General features: G+C 40.7%; 1 protein-coding gene across 2 annotated transcripts in view; it reads left to right on the top strand.

Annotated features, from left to right (window-relative positions):
• Positions 1 to 21,781, top strand: part of STMND1 (stathmin domain containing 1) — a 109,923-nt gene that overhangs the window by 66,578 nt on the left and 21,564 nt on the right. The gene's annotated exons all lie outside the window — the stretch shown is intronic.

Genomic DNA, 21,781 nt, shown 5'->3' with positions numbered 1-21,781 from the left:
AAATCACCCAAAGAAGGAGAAAAACATATATGCAACATTGATTTTAATAATTCATGGGCTACAAGATAGTTCTGAAACTTTAAAAAAACTTTAAAAAGTAAATCACCCAAAGAAGGAGAAAAACATTTATGCAACATTGATTTTAATAATTCATGGGCTACAAGATAGTTCTGAAACTTTAAAAAGAATTAAAAATTTCCCAGGAAGTGTTTAAAATGTAGATTCTATATGTGACTTTAAAGTACATTTACCTGACCACCAGTTAGACTGGGCAGCTTCTCATTTGTCTATTGGCTATTTTATTTCCTTTTCTTGTGAAGTGCCTGTTTATGTGGGAGTTTTTCTCATTTTTTCCTATGAGTTCTCAGTTCTTTCCTTATTTGTAGGAATTTTTAATATATGCAAGATACTAGACTTTTTGGTAACACATGTTGCCAACTATTTTTTTCTATTCGGGCTTTTTTCCCCCCATTTTCACTCTATGATGTCTTCTGATTAACAGAATTCTTAATTTTATTAAAATTAAATATATCAACTTTTTCCTTCATGATTAAGAAATCTTTCATTACTCTTGAGTCATTGATATATTCCTATCTTCTTCATGCTTTATAATTTTGCCTTTCATACTTAGGTCTCTTCTCCACCTGGAATTGATTTTTATGTACAATATGAGGCAAGGATCCACTTTTGCCTTTTTCCATATGGATACCTATTGGGTTGGCCAAAAAGTTCGTTCGGTTTCCCTGTTGGATGTTGCGGAATAATACTTGTCACCACAGCACCATTTGAAAAGTCCACCTTCCCCCACTGATATACAAGGACATGGTGGTCACATATCAACTTTCTATACGAGTATATCTCTGTTGCTGGGGTCTTTATTCTATTCCATCACTCTGTTTACCATTTCTGCATCAATACCACACCAGTTACTGTAGCTTTATACCATATGGGCGGACAAATTCACCACTTATATTTTCTTCAAGAGTGTTTTGGCCTTTTTAAAAAATCATTTACATTTCCATACACTTTGGAAGCAATGAGTCAATTTCAATAAATAAACTGCTTTAATTTTTGTTATGATTAAAAGGACTATAGTTCAATTTAGGGACAATTGGCATGTTTAAGTAACACTAAATCTCCTAATCCATGAACATGGTTTAGCTCTCCATTTACTTAGGTCTTCCTTAATGTTCAATGAAGTTTTATTATTTTCTCCATACAGGTCTTTTGCACATCTGTTGTTAGATTTATTCCTAGGTATGCTTAGTTGTTCATGTTAAAAGCATTCTTTTTCTTACCTCACTTTCTGGTTGTTTGTAGCTAGCACTAAAAATACAAGTAAATGTTGCATATTGGTTTTGTATCCAGCAACCTTGATAAACTCATTTATTAACTCTAATAATTTATCTGTGTAGTCTTGTGTATTTTGTACATAAATTTTCATATCATTTACAAATAATGACAACTTTGTTTCTTATTTTTCAATCTTACTATCTTTATTTATTTTTGTCTTATCATTCCGACTTGAATCTCTGGTAAATATAAGTTGTGATAGTGGATATCTTTGTCTGATCCTAACCAAAGAGAAAGCTTCCTTTTTTTTTTTTTTTAAGATTTTTTTAGATACTCAGATGAACATAAGAAATTCTCCTTCTATTCTTAGTTTTCTAAAAGTATCTTTTAAATTATTATTATGAACGGATGCAGAATTTTATCAAACGTGGTTTTTTTAATCTATAAAGGAAATAATAGGATGAATCTTCTGTAAGAATTTCATGTGGTGGATTACTGCAGTTGACTTTTCTAATGTTAAATCACCTTGTATTCCTAGGACAAACATAACTTGGTCATAATATATTGCCCTTTTAGAATATTGATGAATTTGATTTTTGTGGAAATTTATATATTTCATTCATTCATTCTCTTAGCAAATATTTACTGAGCACATACAATGTGCCAGGCACAGTTCCGCATCCACAAAACAAACCAGGATGTTTACCTTCATGGAACATAAATTTTAGCAGGGAGAGACAGAAAAGAATAAACATAATTGATAAGTACTATTCAGTGTGTTAGAAGATGAAAAGTTCTATGGAATAAAGAAAAATGAGCAGGGGCTGGAGGATGCAGAGATTCAGGGATAGGATGGGAGGGTGCAGTGGAATGAGATGATAAGAATATGGCTTGTTGAAAAGATAACAGCTAAGAAAAGAGTTAAAATAGATAAGGGGCACTAGCCATGTGGATATGTGATGAATAGTGTTCTAGGAGTAGGGAAGAGCAAGAGTAAGTGCAAAGAGGTCAGTGTGGCTGAACTGGAGTCACAATGGGAAGACCAGTAGGTGAGGTGGTCGGAAAGTTAAAGGGCTAGATCATGTAGGGTTCTGTAGACTATTGATGGATTTGGGATTCTCTGGGTGAAATGGAGAGGCACTGAGGGTTTTGAGCAGAGGCATGACATGATCTGACTTGCAGCTTAAAGGGACCACTCTGGCAGCTGTGTTGGGAATAGACTATAAGACAGCAAGCTTGGAAACAGGGAAGACTATTAAAATAATCCAGGCGTGAGGTGGTGGTGGTTCAAGGAAGGGTGATAACAGTGGAGATGGTGAACAGTGGTTAGATTCTGGATATGCTCTGAAGGCTGAGACCACAGGATTTCCTGACAGATTAGATGTGGAGAGTGAGGGGGAAAAAAGAGGAATTAAAACTAGCTCCAAATTTTTTTCACACGTGTGGCTGGAAGAATGGTTATGAGTGTTTGGCAGATAAAATCTCACGGTCATTTTGGTACATGTTGAGTTTGAGGTTTCTATTAGACAGCCAAGTGGTTTTGTCAACTAGGTAGTTGGATCTTGAAATTGGGAGAGAAGTCCAGGCTGGCAATATAAATTTGGGAGTTCTCAGCATATGGATGATATTTGAAGTTAATAGTCTGGATGAGATTACCAAGGAAGTGTATGTACATAAAAATAAGAAGAGGGGATTCAGGGGGTCACCCTGATGAACCCTAACATTAAGACTTTGAGGAGAAGAGGAGGAATCCACAAAAGAGAGAGGGGATGAATAGAGAGTGAGAGAGGTGAAGAACCAGGTGACTGTGCTGTCATGGAAGCCAAAGGAAAAGGTACTTCAAGAAGAAAGAATAAGGGCACTCCTACTCTGTCAAATGCTGTTGACTGGTAACTTAAGTTGAGAGCAGAGTTTGGCCATTAAATTTAGCAAGGTCATTTGTTGACCTTGACAAGAGCTGTTTTGGTAAAGTGGTAGGAGAAAAGACATGAGTGAGTAGAGAAAGAATGGGAGGACAGGAAAGGTGAGCAGAAACAGAAGCAGAAAAACAAACAGAAGCAGAAAAATGGGTAGATGGAGGGAGAGTTGGGGCCAAGAGAGGAGTTTTTCTCCCTAGGATGGAGAAATAAGCATGTTTGCGCACTGGTGGAAATAACCCAGTAACGAGTAAAAAATTGAATAGGGAAGGAGAGGGGAGAATTGATAAAGCAATATCCTTAAGTAGGAGAGAGGGGTGGGATCTAGGGCATAAAGGAAAGGTTAGGAGCATGAGTAAGTTCATTATATTAATAGGAAATATGTGGGTGCAGATGAGGGTGCTTGTGTTGGGTGTTCGAGGTCTGTGGAAGTTCTCTTCTGACTATTTCCAGTTTCTCATGGAAGTTAGAAATGAGGTCATCATCTTAGCTGTTAGATGTTAATTTTAGAACAAAGTTGCTCATATTATCCTCTTATTTGTAAAATAACCAGAACATCAGTAGTGGAAACTTGGTTTCATTCTTGTTATTGGTTATTTGTGCCTTCTTTTTTTTTGTTCTTAAACAATCTCACTGGACATTTTTCAGTATATATATATTTTTTTCAAAGAACTGCCTTTCCCATGATTGATTCTGTATATGATTTCTTCATTTAATGTTCATTTAATTTATTTCTGGACTTTATTTCCTTTCTTCTACTTTAGGGGGGCACGGTGGGTATTTTCTGCTGCTTAGTTCATTAATTTTCAGCCACTCTTCTTATCTAATATATATTTTCCTTTATAAGGCATGTTAGCGGCATTCCATAAGCTGCTGAACATATACTAGTTTTGTAATCAGTTCAGAATATTATGTAATATCTATTATGTTTCTTCTTTGACTTGTATGTTACATGGAGTTACATTTTTCCTATTGGCAGGCTCCAAAAGTTATTCCTATCATTCATACATTAAATGTAAGATACATTCTGAAGTAAGAAAAATTAATCAGTATTTCTAAAATATATGGTAGTTATAAATACAGGTGAAATTAATACAGACCTTAACTTTATTTAGCCACCCTGACAACATGCCAGGCCTCTTAAGACACTCTATGGTTAAAGACCTCATTCTGGGTGATTAACACCTTGGATTATGTTTTTTCTTCTCTCCTAAAGTCAGTTAATCATATTGGGAGATGGGCCTGAATACCACCAAGGGCATTACACATATTTACTTACTGAGGACTTTTTTCCAAGCCATTTCCAAGGACCGGAACCTTGGAAACACCAAACTAGTTTGAGGACACAACTTGGCGAAGGAAATCACTTCTCACAGTCCTCTCCCAGCGTCTGCTCAGCTTCCTAATCCCTTTTACCTCTCCCATCCACAGTGACTAAGGAGCAAGGGGAACAGTAAATCTCCATCTTAGTGATGGTGACGGTATTGAGCTCCGTCACTTCCAAAGGTCCTGGGAGCACATCCCCCACTTGGTGAGGTGTCCTATTTATACCAGTGACCTTCCCCATGTTCAAAACTTGAACAGCTGCACAATATATATAACGGAGTGGAAAGTAACATGACACACATTTCAAAGAGAAAATTGGAAAGGGATATGTATCCAACCTTCCTTCCAGCTCTACAAGGCTATGTTTCTTTGAGTCTATATTATAAAAATAACAAAGGGGCCGGCATGGGGCATGACGGAAGAGGCTGTTTTAGGGGAAATTATTTTGACTCCCTCAAGTGAAAGCCTGAAATAAAGAAGAAAATGTTTAAGAAAAAAGGGATGACTGATAAAGACTCTTATAGAATGATATAATCTCTTTCTGAATTTGCAACAGTACATTTTAAAAGGTACCAATCATTCCACTTAATATATTTTAAAATGACTATAGATCTTTTTTATTGGAACCCTTGAGCGGCAGGAGCATGTGTATATGACTTTATCTTCAGGGGTTATCTAATGCAGTCCTACACATGTAATAGTCACTCAATTCATGGATTGTAATTAATAAATTGTGACAATCTCAAGAGGGATGGAGGATATGTGTGTGTTGTATATACACATCTGTAATCATAAGAAATCATTAGCATATATGGAGTACCCACTGTATACACCACACTGCTCAAGGGGTTGAGACCTTGGAGGAGATAACACAGGTCTCAAGTAGAGTGAAGATACTGGGCTTTGTGACAGGATAATGACAGAGTGTAAAACCATTTTAAATCATCATTTTAAAAGTCAAGGGACTTCCCTGGTGGCACAGTGGTTAAGAATCTGCCTGCCAATGCAGGGGACATGGGTTCGAGCCCTGGTCCAGGAAGATCCCACATGCCGTGTAGCAACTAAGCCTGTGCACCACAACTACTGAGCCCACGTGCTGCAACCACTGAAGCCTGCAAGCCTAGAGCCCGTGCTCCACAACAAGAGAAGACACCGCAATGAGAAGCCCACGCACCTCAGTGAAGAGTAGACCCGCTCACCGCAACTAGAGAAAGCCCAACCAACAATGAAGACCCAATGCAGCCAAAAATAAAATTAATTAATTTGAAAAAGAGAGCGAGACATTGGGTTAGGCAGTCGTTCTCACCCTTGGCTCCACACTGTAATCAGCTAGGGAACTCTACAAAATACTAGTGCCTGGGTCTCACCCCCAGAGCTGCTGATTTAAGCAGTTTGAGGTGCACCTGGGCACTGGGATTTGTCAAAGCTTTCCAGATGATTCCAATATGCACCCAGGGTTAAGAACTCCTGAGCAGGAGAGTTAGGATGTGAGAGTCTGCAACATGAGCTACAAAGGAGTCACTGGCACCAGATATGTGAGGAAGAGGGCTACAGAGACTGGAAGCTGGCAGGGTCCACTGTGAAGTCCGTCTGTGAGGATGTCTCACTAGGAAGAGAGCAGGAGGGACTCTTTGTAAGACTACGTGACAATACAGGGTGGAACCTGGAAGAATGTGAAAGGAAAACTCTATTTCTATAACTTTGGACTAATGGAAAATGAAGGTACCCTAGCACCAACTAAAGTTTTTCTTCACAGTTGAGTAGAAAATATATATTTTTCTGCTGAGAGGGATTCTGATTTTAATTTCCCTTTCAAATTTCTTTTTCTAGCCCCACGTAAAAGTTTTTGTTTTTCTTTTGCTGTTTCAAAGGCGTTCATGAGCACGATTCATATTTGGGCCTCTGATTTTGAGTGGTAACGTGAACGATAAGGGAGACTGTGGGGAGAGGTGGTAAGTACCAGGGCTGCAAGATGCTTCACGGATCGCAGTGCGGCCAACGTGGTGGGGCACGAGCTATGAGCACCTAAGAAGTGTTCACGGCATTGCCCTTTCCCCACCGCTGAAGAGAATTTTGGATTGTCCACTTAACTCCAACTCGCTTCCTCCCCCGCCGCCCCCAGATGGAAGGGAATCTAGATGGCGGAAGTTGGAAGATGGAGAAATACCAGAAAACTGCATTGGCTGTTTGTTGAGAGAATTTTGTTCTGGACCAGCTTTGGGGTGTGAGAGAATTAGGTGGGAGAGAAAAAGTGTTACTGTGGATCATGAAAGAGATCCTTTTGACATTCTCTGAGAAACACAAATAAGGGGGTGGAGCTGCTTTTTTAAGTACTTTCACTTGCTCCATGGATGCACACCCCCCTCCCCCCCACTCTGAGGCTGGTTCCAGATATGCAAATATCAGGTAAATAGGAACATAGTTTTGGGAGCTGCAGTGCTGCCCCAGGGACTTTCTGCTCCCCTTGTACATTAGATGCAAGGTGCTTGGGGCAACACTCCACCTTTTCAGCATTTATATCTACTTTTATTAACAAGCTGTTACCATGACTAGTTGATTTTTCAGCATCATGAGAGAAAAGCAAAACAAAACATGTTCTCATTGTGTTTTTTACTTGTTTTACTGCATTTTTTACCAACTGAAGGTTTATGGCAACCCTGCATCAAACAAGTCTGTCAGCGCCATTTTTTCCAGCAGCATTTGCTCACTTCGTGTCTTTGCGTCACATTTTGGTAATTCTTGAAATATTCAGACTTTTTCATTAGTGATCTTTGATGTTACTACTACAACTAGCTGAAGACTCAGGTGATGGCTAGCATTTTTAGCCATAAAGTAATTTTAAATTAAGATATGTAAATTGTTTTTTTTAGACATAATGCTATTGCACACTTTATAGACTACGGTATAGTGCAAACATTACTTTTATATGCACTGGGAAACCAAAAAATTCGTGTGACTCACTTTATTGCAGTATTATCTTTATTGGGGTGGTCTGGAACTGAACCCATTATATCTCCAAGGTATGCCTGTACTCTATTGCAGATGGAATCTAAAATTTAAAATAGTTCGTAGATAGTCATATGAGAGAAGCAAGGAAAAAATTTGTTCTGGTCAGTAGTAACACAGACCACCATTTTCTTGTATAAACCCGATCTCTCCTGTGAAAGAACTTCCTGTTATTTGGTTCACAGTAACTGGACAAGGGTGCAGTGGGAAACGGTGCTGAAAAGAGTCCTCAGGGACAGAGATGGTTAACGTCCCCCAAATGTTGGTGGGCTCCCCTGCATTGCCCCCAACTCCTTACAGCTGGGTTAGGGGCCTAATGCCTAGATCTGGACAATGAACTTCAAGTAGCAGTGACGTTTGTCACTTCCAAGCCTGGACATTTCAAAGCTAAAGTGCTTCCTCTCCCTTCCCCTCTGCACGGTGACCGGAAGTTGTATGATGCAGATGGCACAGCACTAAGATGGAAGCCCAGACTGCAAGATCTCTGCTTGGATGAGAGCCACCAAGGGAAGCCTGCATCAGCCTGTTACAAGCACGAATACCGTTGTGTTACATTAAGGCCCTGAGAATTACTTGAGCTTTATTCGTTATTGAAGCATAACCTAGCTTTACCCTGACTCACATGGTCTCTGAGGAAGATGGGGAAAAGATTCTGCTCTTCTTCTTACTGGAAAACTATGTACAGGGAGGAAAGACTAGGGCCACTACTTTAGAAATCAACTCAGGAAGGCTACCTTCCCACTTGATGGGAGCCGCAAAGGCAGATGAGATACGAACATTGTGAGGCAAGATAATTTTGTATCTATTTGCCTAGTTCTCCGAGGTCCCCACTGATCTCCTGACTAATGCCTTTTGTGACCAACTTTTCAGTAAACCTTACTGCATTTACCTGGAGTCGAGCCTGGACAGAATTCTGTGCTGACTTGGAAAAAGATGTGGCAACGCCTTTGACGAAGCCACTGGTCTTAATCTGCTTAATGATTTCAACACTTCCTTCTCATTTATTCAACTGATGTTGAAGACTTTCTATAGCACTAGGCTGCCTCCAATTTTCCATGATCTTTTTGTCAAGGCCAGGTGCTCCAAAGAAAAACTGACCTCTTGGCTCTAGGCTCTCAAAATTTCAAAGTAGTGCTACAGAATATAGCATTTAGTCGAAAGGACATTTCATTGTTACATAAATATTAGCCAGTGGTAAATTAAAACAGATGAGATCTCAAAATCAACCCTTTTTACTTAAAGCTAAGAACTTTCCTTAAAGACCTGATGAGCTAATATTTTTGAAGCCCCAATTGGATAATGTACTTGAAAGTGCTTTTTGAACTTTTTTTTTTTTTTTTTTTTTGCTATTATCCAGAGAAATGCTCTCTTCCTTGGCTTTAGAGAAATGGCGAATACTAACCTTATTTTTATGACTGTTTAACCCCAATAACAATTTAGAATGACTGTCATGCGGCCAGCTGCCTCATAGCCGCCTTTGTCTTTATCTGATAGAGCTGTGGCCGTCTCCTCACTGCCTGTCTCTGTTTCAATAGTGTACAATCCGGTTATTATGTGAGTTTTATTTTTTAAGCACCAAAACCCAGCTTTTAGCCCATAGGTTTCTTTATTACCATCTAAGGAGTCCTGGCAGACTGGAGCCATTTTTCCCTTCGACAGACCTTTAAATGATTCTTCATGCTTTTGTCACATAATTAAAATTAGATTACTTTAACTCCCTGCTGGCTAGCCTGAGTAGGAGCCCTTGTAAAGCCTCCAGCTGGCCAAGGGGCCTTTAAAAGGAGGAACATGGTCCAAACACATTCAGCCGCTGCCTTCCCCCACCCCAGCCAGGAGGCCACTGTGTTCCTTGCCAGTTAGACAAGATTTACCCCGAGTTTATCAATGGCTGCTTATTTTCTAAGGTCTAGATTTTCTTTTCAAAAGACTTGGAGTCAGGGGTTGGTATGTTTGTTTTTAAGGAGCTGAAGCTCTTCTAGTCCCCGTTTTCCAGCACCTAGAGAGCTCGCCTCTTAGTGATTTGCTTGGTGGCTCAGCTGAAACGGACCAGAAAGACCAAGCAGCTGAGCGCATAAGCTGTCATACGTGTTTGCATCCAAATACTTGTTTGGTTTCTCAGCCAAGGCCGAATGCAAAATCCCTTCTCTCTTCTCTGGGCTCTTCTCCTTCAAACCTCCCCCTTCCCCTCTGCTACCAGGACACTCCCTGGCTGCATTTCGAAGCACAGCCTCAATTAGGTTTCCACTGGAGCAGCAGGGAGAGCTCCTATCACACAACAACCTTTCACAACACACCTACTCCTACTGAATTTTTGACACCTGCGTCTTGCGCCCTCTCAATTTCCCCCCAAAAAATACAGAGGCAGGACAAGTAAAGTCCAGTGTTACTATCCATCAAGGAATCTCAGCTCTCCCTCCAAGAGAACAGCTCTTGGTTACTCTTGGCATTTTCTCTAGCCAAATGCCGCCTCACAACCTTGCCCTGGATCATTTCATCCTTCCATCTCTCTGCCTGCCTTTCACCCATCCACGTTCTGTTATACAGCACAGCCATGAGAGAGGGTTTGAACTTGATCAGATGTTCAAGGCTAGACTCCTGTGTTAGCAACTTGTTAGGGTTGTGACCTAGAGCGAGTGACTTAATGTCCCTGAATTTTCTTTTCTTATCATAAAATTAGGGACAAGAATACCCACCTCCAATGGCTGTAGGGAGGATTGGGAATAACACTCAATGCCTGGCTTATAGTAAATGCTTTAACCTGGCTTCTCAACAGAGCTGAGAAATTGCACTTGTATGCTTTGTTATTAAACACTGCTTTCCCCTCTTTCTGTAAAAGGCAGTTAATTTCCCTAGTCTATTTATTACTGCATCTTGACTGCCTCGTGATAGAGTGCATCTCCTCTCATCTCTTAAAAAAAAGATAGAACATCATTTGAGTTTTCCTTGAGGGACAAGGTTGACATTTCTGACGCAGCAACAAGGCAGTTTCTGCTTCTCTTTTGCTGCCACACTCTCGGTCACTCTCCACTGTGCCCCCTGCCATTGGTGTGTTTGCCTCTTCCAACCTCCCCACTTCTGATTTTCTGCTGATGGTCTGTTCTTTACATGAAATAAGACACCTAAGCTGGCTAAGATTATCAGTGGAGTTAATAAGCCCCCAGTGACAATTTGGGGACTCTCTGAAAGTTCATACCCTTCAGACTCTGTTTGACAATTTCAGTGACTTTAAGCTTCTGCATGTTACTTGTGGGTGTCTCACAATCTAGTTGTGGAAACAAGACAAACATGCAAAACAAAGAATCATATAGGTCAGATTAGAATCAAACACCACAACTATGAACACTGTGGAAAAGGGGGGAAGTGGTGAATCCATCTTCAGTGGCAGACAAAAAAAGGGCACAGAAAGCACCCTATGTCCCAGTTCTCCCCTCCCTCACTGTTGCATTGAATTCCGTAGCCTCTCCTGCCTCCGCTTCCTCATCTGTAAAATGGGGGTGATAATACTATGCACTTCGTACTATTTTTATGAGAGCTAAGTGAGTGTGTGTTTGTGAGGTTCTTAGATTAATGCTTGACATATAACATGTGTTCTTAAGTGCTTTCAAACAAGTTGTGAAGATGCAGGGGCTGAGATGGTCAGCTAACACACAACAAAGAGGAGCAGGGAGCCTGGGTGTAAAGTGAGCTGTCCAGCCAAGTCAGAATTCCACCCCGCATCCCATGTCGCTGAGCAGGCGTGCACACCCACAGCTGACTGCTCCCGGAATCTGCCGTCTCTCTGAGTATCAGGATCAGGCTGGGTCCTGCTCTTGGTTCTCCCAGAAAAATAAAATTTCTCTCTTCCTAAAAGGCCACATATCCTTTTGTTCCCTCATCAGACATCCCTTTGACTTGGATCTTCAGAGACAACCCGAGAGGATTTTTATAGACAGTTGTCTGTCTTCACACTAGGACTGGTCTTGGCATGTATATGTTTATATCTGTGCTTACCTATATAGACATAAGGATGGAGTTTCTGTTTTATTCCAGAAATGATCTGAGGCCACTGGAGAAAGTTTTGTGAACTGGTGCCCATCATTTGCCAAAGGCTGGGCTAGTACGTACCTGATGCCCATAAAAATAGCTTTATGACGTGTGTGAGGCTTTAGCCCCAGTTGGCTGAATCTGGGTGAGTTGTGCAGTGCCCACTGCAGCGTTAGCCCTGTTCCTGGCACTAGCAGGTAACCACAAAACCTCAGAACTTATTTCCCTGTGATGTGATTTCTTTTATTAGCACTGAGGCCTAGCAGGTGTAAGTAGGTAGAAATGGCCTGTGGTATTACAGAAGCCCAAGGACACTTCCCAAGTGAACAAGGTGGTAGGTGCTGGTTGGGTGGCCTGCCCTCTGTGGGACTCTGCAAATGCTGCCCCAGGCCCTGAGGATTGTGGGTGGAAGCCACAGGGAGCAGTGCTCTGTCACTCACCATCCTGCTGGGGTTAAAATGTCATGTCCACATCTACCGCCGGTGCCAGGAGCAGGTGATGACGTGTAGTCAGAAGACCGGTTACGATTAGGAATAGGTTTCCTCGTGTATGGGATGGGGGGCACCTTTAATGCCTGTTTTGTACCCTCTCAGCACCTCTCTTTGTTTTGCCCATTGCCGAGGTAGCCAGGCGCCCTCAGGTGGAGTGGCTTTTCTCTTGCCGGGAGCTCTCCACCTGGGATGTCTGCAGACACCACTCCGCCACATATACTCTCACATTCTATACAGTTCCGGGAGAGAAGGGAGTCAACACTTTCAGAATAATCCTTGAGCAAGAGAAGTCGAGACAAGGAGTAAATACTACCGTGCTCCCTCTCTTTGGATAGTCCCAAAGTACATTCTAGAAAGTTTCTCAGAGGGGCCACAGTGGGCTAGATCCCCATTGATTACAGACGTAACAAGTTCAACCATACCTCCTTGAATTGGCTTTCCTTCTTTCTCTATTTCACTCTCCCCAGTGTCCCCTCCTTCTGTTTCTTGGGCTCAAATCCCTAAGTACTGGCTGCTCTAGTCTGAGACTAGGCACCAATTCTGGTCTCTGGCCATGTGTTTCTAGGCTAAGACAGCGGGGATGACCACAAGAGCAGGATGGCATAAGCCTTCCATGGATTTTAGCCAAGGCTCTGTGACAGTGTTACCACACAGAGCTCTTAAAGAGGAAAATGAATTTCAATCCACTGTACATTATGCTACCATGTGCTTGTTGCTAATGGTATCGGTAACAACCAAGTGTCCCCAGATTGCAGGCTTGCAAAATTCAAGCGAGTCTGACAAAAGGAGGGCACTTAAAATTGTTCCAAAATGGGTAAGAGGAAAATTATCATGATAAGAGACGAGGAAATTTAACATATCCCTCTTATTATTGAGTTTAATGGAGTTTCTTCTTCCAAACTAAACTGTGGTTAAAATGTGTGGTGTCCTTAAGAAGGAATCTTCAGTTGAATTCCCAGAATTTCATTTCTTAGTGGAAAACTGCCTGCATTTCACATAAAATCATCTGCTAACATTCGCACAAGTGTGTTTGTAGGAATATCTTGAGACCCACAAGGAACCAGCCTTGTTCTGGTCATAATGTCCTCATTTTACATCATCAGAGAAAATAACTCTATCATATTTAGAAGGAATATGACAAAAACATACAGCAAAAACCGATATTCCTATTTTTAAGTGATATAGCTGAGGTCCAATTCTTGTTTTCAGTTATCAGCGTTGCTGCACAAATTTCTTTAAAGAGAGAGATGCTAAAAAGAATGTCAAGAAACTTAAGTACTTCAAAGTTTTGATTCAAAGAAAAAAAAAAGGAATGGACCAGAGGCAAGAAGGTGATAAAGATGATGACAGCAATAGAAAGAGTGCTAGATGGTCAACGAACAGCTCTGAAAACTTAGGAAAATTGAGGGGGGAGAATTTAAGTCTAGTTTCCTAATTTAGAACTAGGACTGGGAAAGCACAATAAGCCACTGCTTCTGTGATGTAAAATAATAAGTTCTAAAAATCTGACCTATTCTAGAATTTCTTATCCCTTTCAGTTACTTCTTTGTTTAGAGGCATTATTTAAAACAAAACAAAACAAAATGAAAGAAAAAAAAACGTACCTGTAAATGCTGGGAAGCCTTTATCCTGCGTTTCTTTATCAGATGAATTGTCACCTATAGGAATTCTGATGGGATGGGGTACAAGGCAATAACTTTTGATCCTTTTAATTATTATCTGGAGGCTAGAAGCACCAGCCCTGGGAGAACATATTCAGCAATTCAGTAGAGAATCTTGGTTAATCAAAAGGCAGCATGTTACGATAAGTAATTGATGGAGAGTTCACATAGGGAAATTTAGTGTGTGTTAAAGGTGATATTTCAAATAAATGGGGAAATTTCAATTATTCAATAAATGGTACTAGGACAAGGAGCTAGCCACCTGGAAAAAATTAAATAAATCCACATCTCATTCCTTGAGCCAAAATAAATGCCAGGTAGAAAACATAGTTAAATATAAATAAAACCATAGAGTATTGAAGAAAACAAAAAATTTTTAAATAATTATGGAGTGGTGAGAACTTTCTATGACTCAGAACACAGAAACTATAAAAAAGATAAATTTAACCATGTGAAAATTTAAAATTCTGCACAACAAAGAAAAAACAAAAATTCAAGATAACCATCACCTAGAAAAGTAACAGCAACCCATATCACAGACATGGAGATAATTTCCTTACTATATAAAGACTTACAAATGGCTCTTAAAGTACATAAAAATATTCTCAACCTTACTCATACTAGACGAAATACAAAATAAAACCATAAAAAGACACAGTTAGAATGACAGCTGTCAATAAAGAGGCAACAGGACTTCTTAAATCTTACACACATAGAGACCACCTGAAGATGTGATTAACTTGCAGAATCTCATGGATAAAGTCTGGAGTGGGGCCTGAGAATTTGCATTCCTAACAAGCTCCCTCCTGATGCCTACACTGGGCCCACTGACCACACCCTGTGTAGCAGGCATTGTTGGTGGGCATGTACATTTATATTACCTGTCTGGAGGGCAATTTGGTAACATCCTTCAAAATAAAAAGTGCACAGGCTGTCAGCAAGTCCACTTTAGTAATCCTACAATAGGAGCAATGGATACAATTGAATTTGCAGATGGGAGAAATCCATACAATCCAGACAGAATCCATACATTGAATATGCAAATGAGGAAAAGAATAAGGCTGATACTGATGCAGAAAGATCTCCAAGATACTTTAACTTGATAAAAAAGTTTCAGAAAAGAAAAACCGCATAGATTTGTGTCTCTGTGCACACGCGTGCTTGTGTGTGTGTGTGTATGTTATTGAATGTGCTGAAGACATACCTGAGTATTTTTTCCATCTTCACTACCTGTACAAACCCACTCTGTCATCTAGTTCTGCCTCAGACAGTTTCCATAACTTTTTCAAACTCGCTTGGTAACACACAAGCACACACAGAACTGCAAAGTGCTATTTGCTTCCCATGGAATTCCCTTTCTCTCTGATCCAGCATTGTGGGCAGATGGTCACAGCTTCCTGCCCCTTAGATTGTTCAAATATGAATCAGCGGGCATCATGCTTTCTTTCCCCTCCAACTCCAGGAGACACACTTCAAGCTCTCCAAGTAGACTCCTTGAAGCCCCTCTCAGGTTTCAGGAGTGGTAAGGCAGAATCTTGTATCTTATTTAAGCTGCTACTTCTGGAGCCTCTGCCGCTTGCTTCATTGAAATAGATGTAGCTATAGATCCTATTGCATAGACTCTAATGTTAGAGACCACAAATTGGTAGCCTCGGCCATGTCTGACAGCAGAGATATGTGGATTTTTTTGTTCTTATTTTGTTTTGTTCAAAAAATTTTCCCCAGCTTTATTGAGAGAAATAGACACATAATATTGTGTAAGTTTAAGATGTACAACATGTTGATTTGATACATTTATAAATTGCACGATTATGGCCACAATAGTGTTACCTACCACCTCCTTCCCGTCATAGAGTCACATTTCTTTTTTGTGCTGAGAATATTTAAGATGTACTCTAAGCAACACTGCAAGTATATGATACAGAATTCTTACCTATGATCACCATGCTGTCCATTAGATCCCCAAACTTGTTAATCTTCTAACTTCAAGTTTACACCCTTTGAGCAATTGTCTCCCCCATTTCCCCCACCTCCTCACCTCCTGGTGACCACCACTGTACTCTCTGTTTCTCTGAATTTGTCTCTTTGCGATTTCACAAGAAATATTTTGTTTGACTCTTGGCAATCATGCTCAGCATTCCCAAACCAGAAGATTTTACATAAACCTCCAGATTCTGAAAATTTGAAAGATCTGCCAATAAAGGGCCCGCGTTCCTCCTTTGCAAGATTTGGCTGGAGCTAAGCTGTGGTCGTCCCTTTAGTGAGACCCACAGGTGCCATGTTCCAACCATTCCCTTGTCTCGGGTTCACTCATTATTATGCTAGCACTGTAGTCTTCTACCCTCCTGTGTCTTTCCCTGGTGTACGTTTGAGTGTGTGACTCCTCCCCCCACCATAGAGAGCATTACCCATGGGGCAGGGCTGGGCCCCAAGCAAATCTGCAAATCTCCAGATCATCCTATCACTTCTTTCTAAACTATTTCCCCCTATTTAATGCCTCTTCCCAACCTCCAAATCCACAAGTTAGTGCTTTCCTATTGCCTCAACTTCTCCTCTTTTCTGAAAGAAATGGGATCATCTCATTCACACTAAATTGTTAGTGATTTAATATGCCTTTTGGGGGAAAAAAATAGTGATTTAATGTGCCTTTTGGGGAAAAAAATAGCCGGAAAATGCTTAGCACTTCCAAATGGTGAAATTCCAGCCAGTTGGACACTTGGATGAATGAGGCATTTGGGGGCAGGAGACTCTTCTCTAAGACCCTCCAAACCACACCTTGTGAACAATTACTCCTTCTCCACTTTACGTCAGCCCGCTAAAATATTTGCCAAAACCATGAAGGGCTGTTCCTTTCTGTTTCTCAGGCTAGTGGTTTGCCAAGGAATCCCTGCCCTGGTTGGTTCTTCCTGGAAGAAATATTTATATAATTCACTCAGATTCTGAGATGGGGTGCCCTGTGTGTTTTAGCCTACCAGGAGCTTACTATGTGCCAACAGTGCAGTGTGGCTATAGACAGACGCACACACGCGTGCGCACACACACAGACACACACTTGAACGTAAACTTAGCCACGTCGTCCATAGATAAAACATAAGAAGTAGTTTCACTGAAATTTTAACCCACATCTGGGGATTTGTACAGCTCATTCGGAGAGTCCACATTTTGAGAAGAATGCTGGCAAGTTAAGAGCATTCTGAGGAAAGAAACCGGGAGAGTGGAGAGGGTGGAACCACACCAGTAACAAAAGAAGGTTAAGGAAAGACTCAATGGCTGCCTTCAAAGGTTTGAAGGGCTGTCACCGACAGGGAACCAGACGGATTAGGTTTTTGTTATGCCAGAGAGCAAACCAAGACCAATGGATACATCTTAAGGATGAGAGTGGGAAGTGATTTTGGCTCAGGGAAGAAAATTTAACAGCTACTAGATAGAGATTACATGAAAATGACTTTCCCTTTCACTAAAAATATCCCAGGAGAGGCTGTTTGACCATCTGCTTGGAATGCTATAGAAAGAAACCTTACAATAGTTGGTGGCCTGATTTGATTTTGCTGGGACTCTTGATACCAAATTCCACTTTTGTATGATTCCACTTGCATTTCGCAGAGAATACATCATCCACGAAGGCAGGATAATGTCTCTACCAATTCCATTTAAACTTCAGTATAATCACTGAGGTCCAATTACACCAATGTTCTCTTTCAGACCCAGCATCTGTGATTTCTGTAATTTCACCTTCATGCCCCTTGGATGTGCACCCTTTGTATTCTTGTTGTCAGTTAGCATGTGAAATCGATTTTCACTCAGCGGGTTTTTCCTAAGCACTCTTGTAAAGCAAATGATGTGGCCAATTGTTTATTTTATGGACAGCCTTTTTCTGTCCCCAGAATATGGCTAACATATCTATGACTCACATTCACAGGACAGAAGGATTGTTCTGGTTTGTGCTTTTACTTCTTTTGGCCAACTGGAGTGTTATTTATAAACATTTATTGATTTGGATTCATAAACCAAAGGGGGGGGGGAAGCTTGCTGTGCTGGTTGCTATGGTAACTAGCATTTCACACGTGTACTCACCAGCCAGCAGTGATGGCTCAGAACAAAACCCAAAGCCTACCTGTAGCTTCAGACTGCATATTTGGTCCTTTTACATTTTTAATTGAGAATCAGTTATTTCCTCCATCTGTGCCATGCGATAGCATACTGTATTGAAGTCAAAAAAAATATTTTTTAAATCTATTCCTGAGAATAATAATTTATTCTGTACTTCTCTTGGGGCATTTTCCAGACATATGTGACTTCTAATCAATTTTGATTGTCAAGAATTAAAAAGATTCCACCTCAACTCTCTGCCATATGTTGAGAGTGATATGGAAGAAATTTGGGTTCTATTTTTTATCTTCAAGGAACTTACAGCTGGAATCAAGGACCACAAATATAAAGCAGCAGACAGACAACACAAGAAAAATGTAGTTAAGTGTGATACCAGGTAACAAAGAGGGTAACAGAAGCAAAGCATGCTGGCTGCAGAATGAGACAGAACTGGTTTGACCCTAGTATGGCCTTGAGTAAATTACTTCATTTTTCTGTAACCCTCTGAAATAAGAAGCATATCAGCCACAGGGTTGTCTTAAGGATTAAATAACAGAATTATATAAAGTGCCTAAAATAATGTCAGACCCATAGCAAGCCCCCAAGTAATAAGAGTTATTACTTTTGTGATGGGCTAATTTATTGAGGTAATAAATTGTGTTTTTTTTTTGCCATGAGAAGATCCAGGTTTTACGGGGGAGGGGAGCTTATACAATTTTTAGGTCCTGTTTTAAAAACATAATAAAAACTTATGAATATAAAATCAGGTATAAGGAAGAACTACAAATGCAACATTTAAGCAGACAAAAACCCCCCAAATAATATATTTTATTATTTAGTTGCCTGACACATGTATGTAATATTTCTTCCTACGCTTTCTGACTATATACTCTTTGATTGCCTCTTCATATGACATTGTTTTTGTAACACATTCTACAAAGAAAATACAAAGATAACTCAGTCATTCTTCCAACAGGGTTCATTGAAATCTACTTTTTGTTACTGATCGTTGGGATGCATAAAACATGTGACTTCACATTGGATATACTTGCTGTTTACACTACTGCTACAGTCTTATGTCTTACAAACACAGGAATTCTGATCAATTTTATTTCATGTGATTGCCATAAAATAGGAAGACAATAAAAGGAAAATAGGATAAAAATATAGTGCATGTATAATTGTGTATGCAGCATCACAGGGTGTATTCCAGAGAGCTTCTGTTTTGACTAGGCATCCATGAGAACGGAATACTTGGCATACATTTTTCTACATTTGGTGATTGGAAGAATTTTTCACAGATCACCTTCCAGCTCCATGCATTTTAAACCTAGCTTTTCTTCCACTATCTGTGTATTTCTGGTACCAGGTACCCAAGGCGACATACATGCCCTAATTGATCCCCCAGCCTTGCCCAGGGAGTTGACAGAATGGCCAATAGGAGGATTTCTAGGAGCCATTCCTAAACCAGAATGGCCAGCAAAAACCTAACAATATATGCGAGTGACTGCCTACCATATAAATATATTCTACTAAATCTAAACTGAATGTTTTTCCAAATTAACTTTCTCTAAGCTGGATCCCCAAAATGCCCATGGCCACCCATCACCACCCAACACTAGGGGACAGAGAGAGTTGTCAGCTGAAATTAGAGTATCTTATTTCTGCTAATTTTGTAATGACCATGTGAATACATTGCTGGGGTTCCTCCCAAGGCCTTAGGACCGTGCAAGTGAGGCACCCTGAAGCTAAATTTCATTACCTCCATGGAAATGCTTTCAGTTCTTTCTGCTTTAGGGCAAAGTGAAAAAGAACATGAGCAAGGTCTCGGAAGAGGTGCAGCCCTTGATGGGGTCCTGGGACAACTCCTCAGATATGAACCGAGTCCTTGTCAATAAGCTTATGAAATCCATCTCTGGAGGACCTTGAAGGACAGGCAGAGGAAGAGCTAAGAGTGAAAGTCTTTGGGGAGGAGAGAGACTAAATGAAAAAGCATTTTAAAAGATTAGTTTGGCTAATTTGAAAATATACATGCACACCAAATTTCATAGCAGCTTTACTTACAACTGCCAAGATATGGAGGCAACCTAAGTGTCCATCAACAGATGAAGGGATAAAGAAGATGTGGTACATATACATGTATATATACACACACGCTATGGACTACTATTCAGCCATAAAAAAATGGAATGTTGCCATTTGCAGCAACATGGATGGACTTGGAAGGCATTATGCTAAGTGAAATAAGTCAGACAGAGAAAGACAAATACTGTATGATATCACTTATATGCGGAATCTAAAAAATACAACAAACTAGTGAATATGACAAAAAAAGAAGCAGACTTGCAGATATAGAGAACAAACTAGTGGTTACCAGTGGGGAGAGGGAAGGGGGGGCAGTATAGGGGTAGGGGTGTAAGAGGTACAAACTATTATGTATAAAATAAGCTACAAGGATATATTGTACAACACGGGGAATATAGCCAATATTTTATAATTACAAATGGAGTATAACCTTTAAAAATTAATTTTGAATGGTTAAAATAAATATATATAGACAGTTTAGAAAACTTTGAACTTCCATTCTTCATATTACTAAGAACAAATCTGCATTTCGTTCTCTTTGACAAAATTGAGCAATTATAATATCTACTATTTCAATGTTTTCCAGAGAATTATTTCATTCAATTCTTTTTTTTTTTAATTAATTAATTTATTTATTTTTGGCTGTGTTGGGTCTTTGTTTCTGTGCGAGGGCTTTCTCTAGTTGCGGCAAGTGGGGGCCACTCTTCATCGCGGTGCGCGGGTCTCTCACTGTCGCGGCCTCTCTTGTTGCGGAGCACAGGCTCCAGACGCGCAGGCTCAGTAATCGTGGCTCACGGGCCCAGTTGCTCCGCGGCATGTGGGATCCTCCCAGACCAGGGCTCGAACCCGTGTGCCCTGCATTGGCAGGCAGACTCTCAACCACTGCGCCACCAGGGAAGCCCTCATTCAATTCTTAAGTAAAGAAATTGTTTATGGTACTTCCCTGGTGGCGCAGTGGTTAAGAATCCGCTTGCCAATGCAGGGGACACGGGTTCAAGCCCTGGTCAGGGAAGATCCCACATGCCACGGAGCAACTAAGCCTGTGTGCTACAACCTCTGAGCCTGTGCACCACAACCTCTGAGCCTGTGCTCTAGAGCCCACGAGCCACAACTACTGAGCCTGTGAGCCACAACTACTGAAGCCCGTGTGCCACAACTACTGAAGCCCGCATGCCTAGAGCCCATGCTCCGCAACAAGAGAAGCCACCGCAATGAGAAGCCTGCGCACCGCAACGAAGAGTAGCCCCCCACTCACTGCAACTAGAAAAAGCCCGCACGCAGCAACGAAGACCCAACGCAGCCAAAAATAAATAAATAAATAAATAAATATTTTTAAAAAAATAAGGATTTAAAAAATTTGTTCATGTTTAAAAAAAATGTTTTAAATAGAAAATAAATAAAAGACTAGTTTGAATGAGTACCCTTAGTTATTTGCAGAGGCCCAAAGAGAAGCACATGGACCTCAGCCAGAGGCAGAACTGACCGTTTCAAGACGAGCCCAGAGAAGAGACGCGGGAAGCTGTATCTTCCAAAAATACGCTGTTTAAGGCAGTCTATGGGTCTAAACTACAGACCGTTGGGTTAAAATGCTCTGATGATGAATCTACCTGGCCTCAGACACAGGGGGAGTGTATAAAAACTGTTGCTGACGGTTCTTTCGGGACACTTACTCCAACTGGAATTTTAAATCAACAAGCTGTCTTGTCCTCAGAAGTCAAGATGCGAATGACAGATACCAGAGAGAAATTCCGCTCCAGCGGCCAGGCCGTTCTGCACCCCCTGAGGTCTCCCAGCTGTCACCCAGCTTATCCCAGCTTGTCTGGTGGACCATTGCATTGTGTCCTGAGGACTACTGCACAATGAACAGAGGAGAAACGAGGCTAGCTATGGA

Source organism: Balaenoptera borealis, assembly GCF_965194805.1.
Source record: "Balaenoptera borealis genome assembly, chromosome: 12".
Lineage (NCBI taxonomy): Eukaryota > Metazoa > Chordata > Mammalia > Artiodactyla > Balaenopteridae > Balaenoptera > Balaenoptera borealis.
Note: the sequence above shows the minus strand (reverse complement) of the source record. Positions and strands in the feature narration are given on the sequence as shown.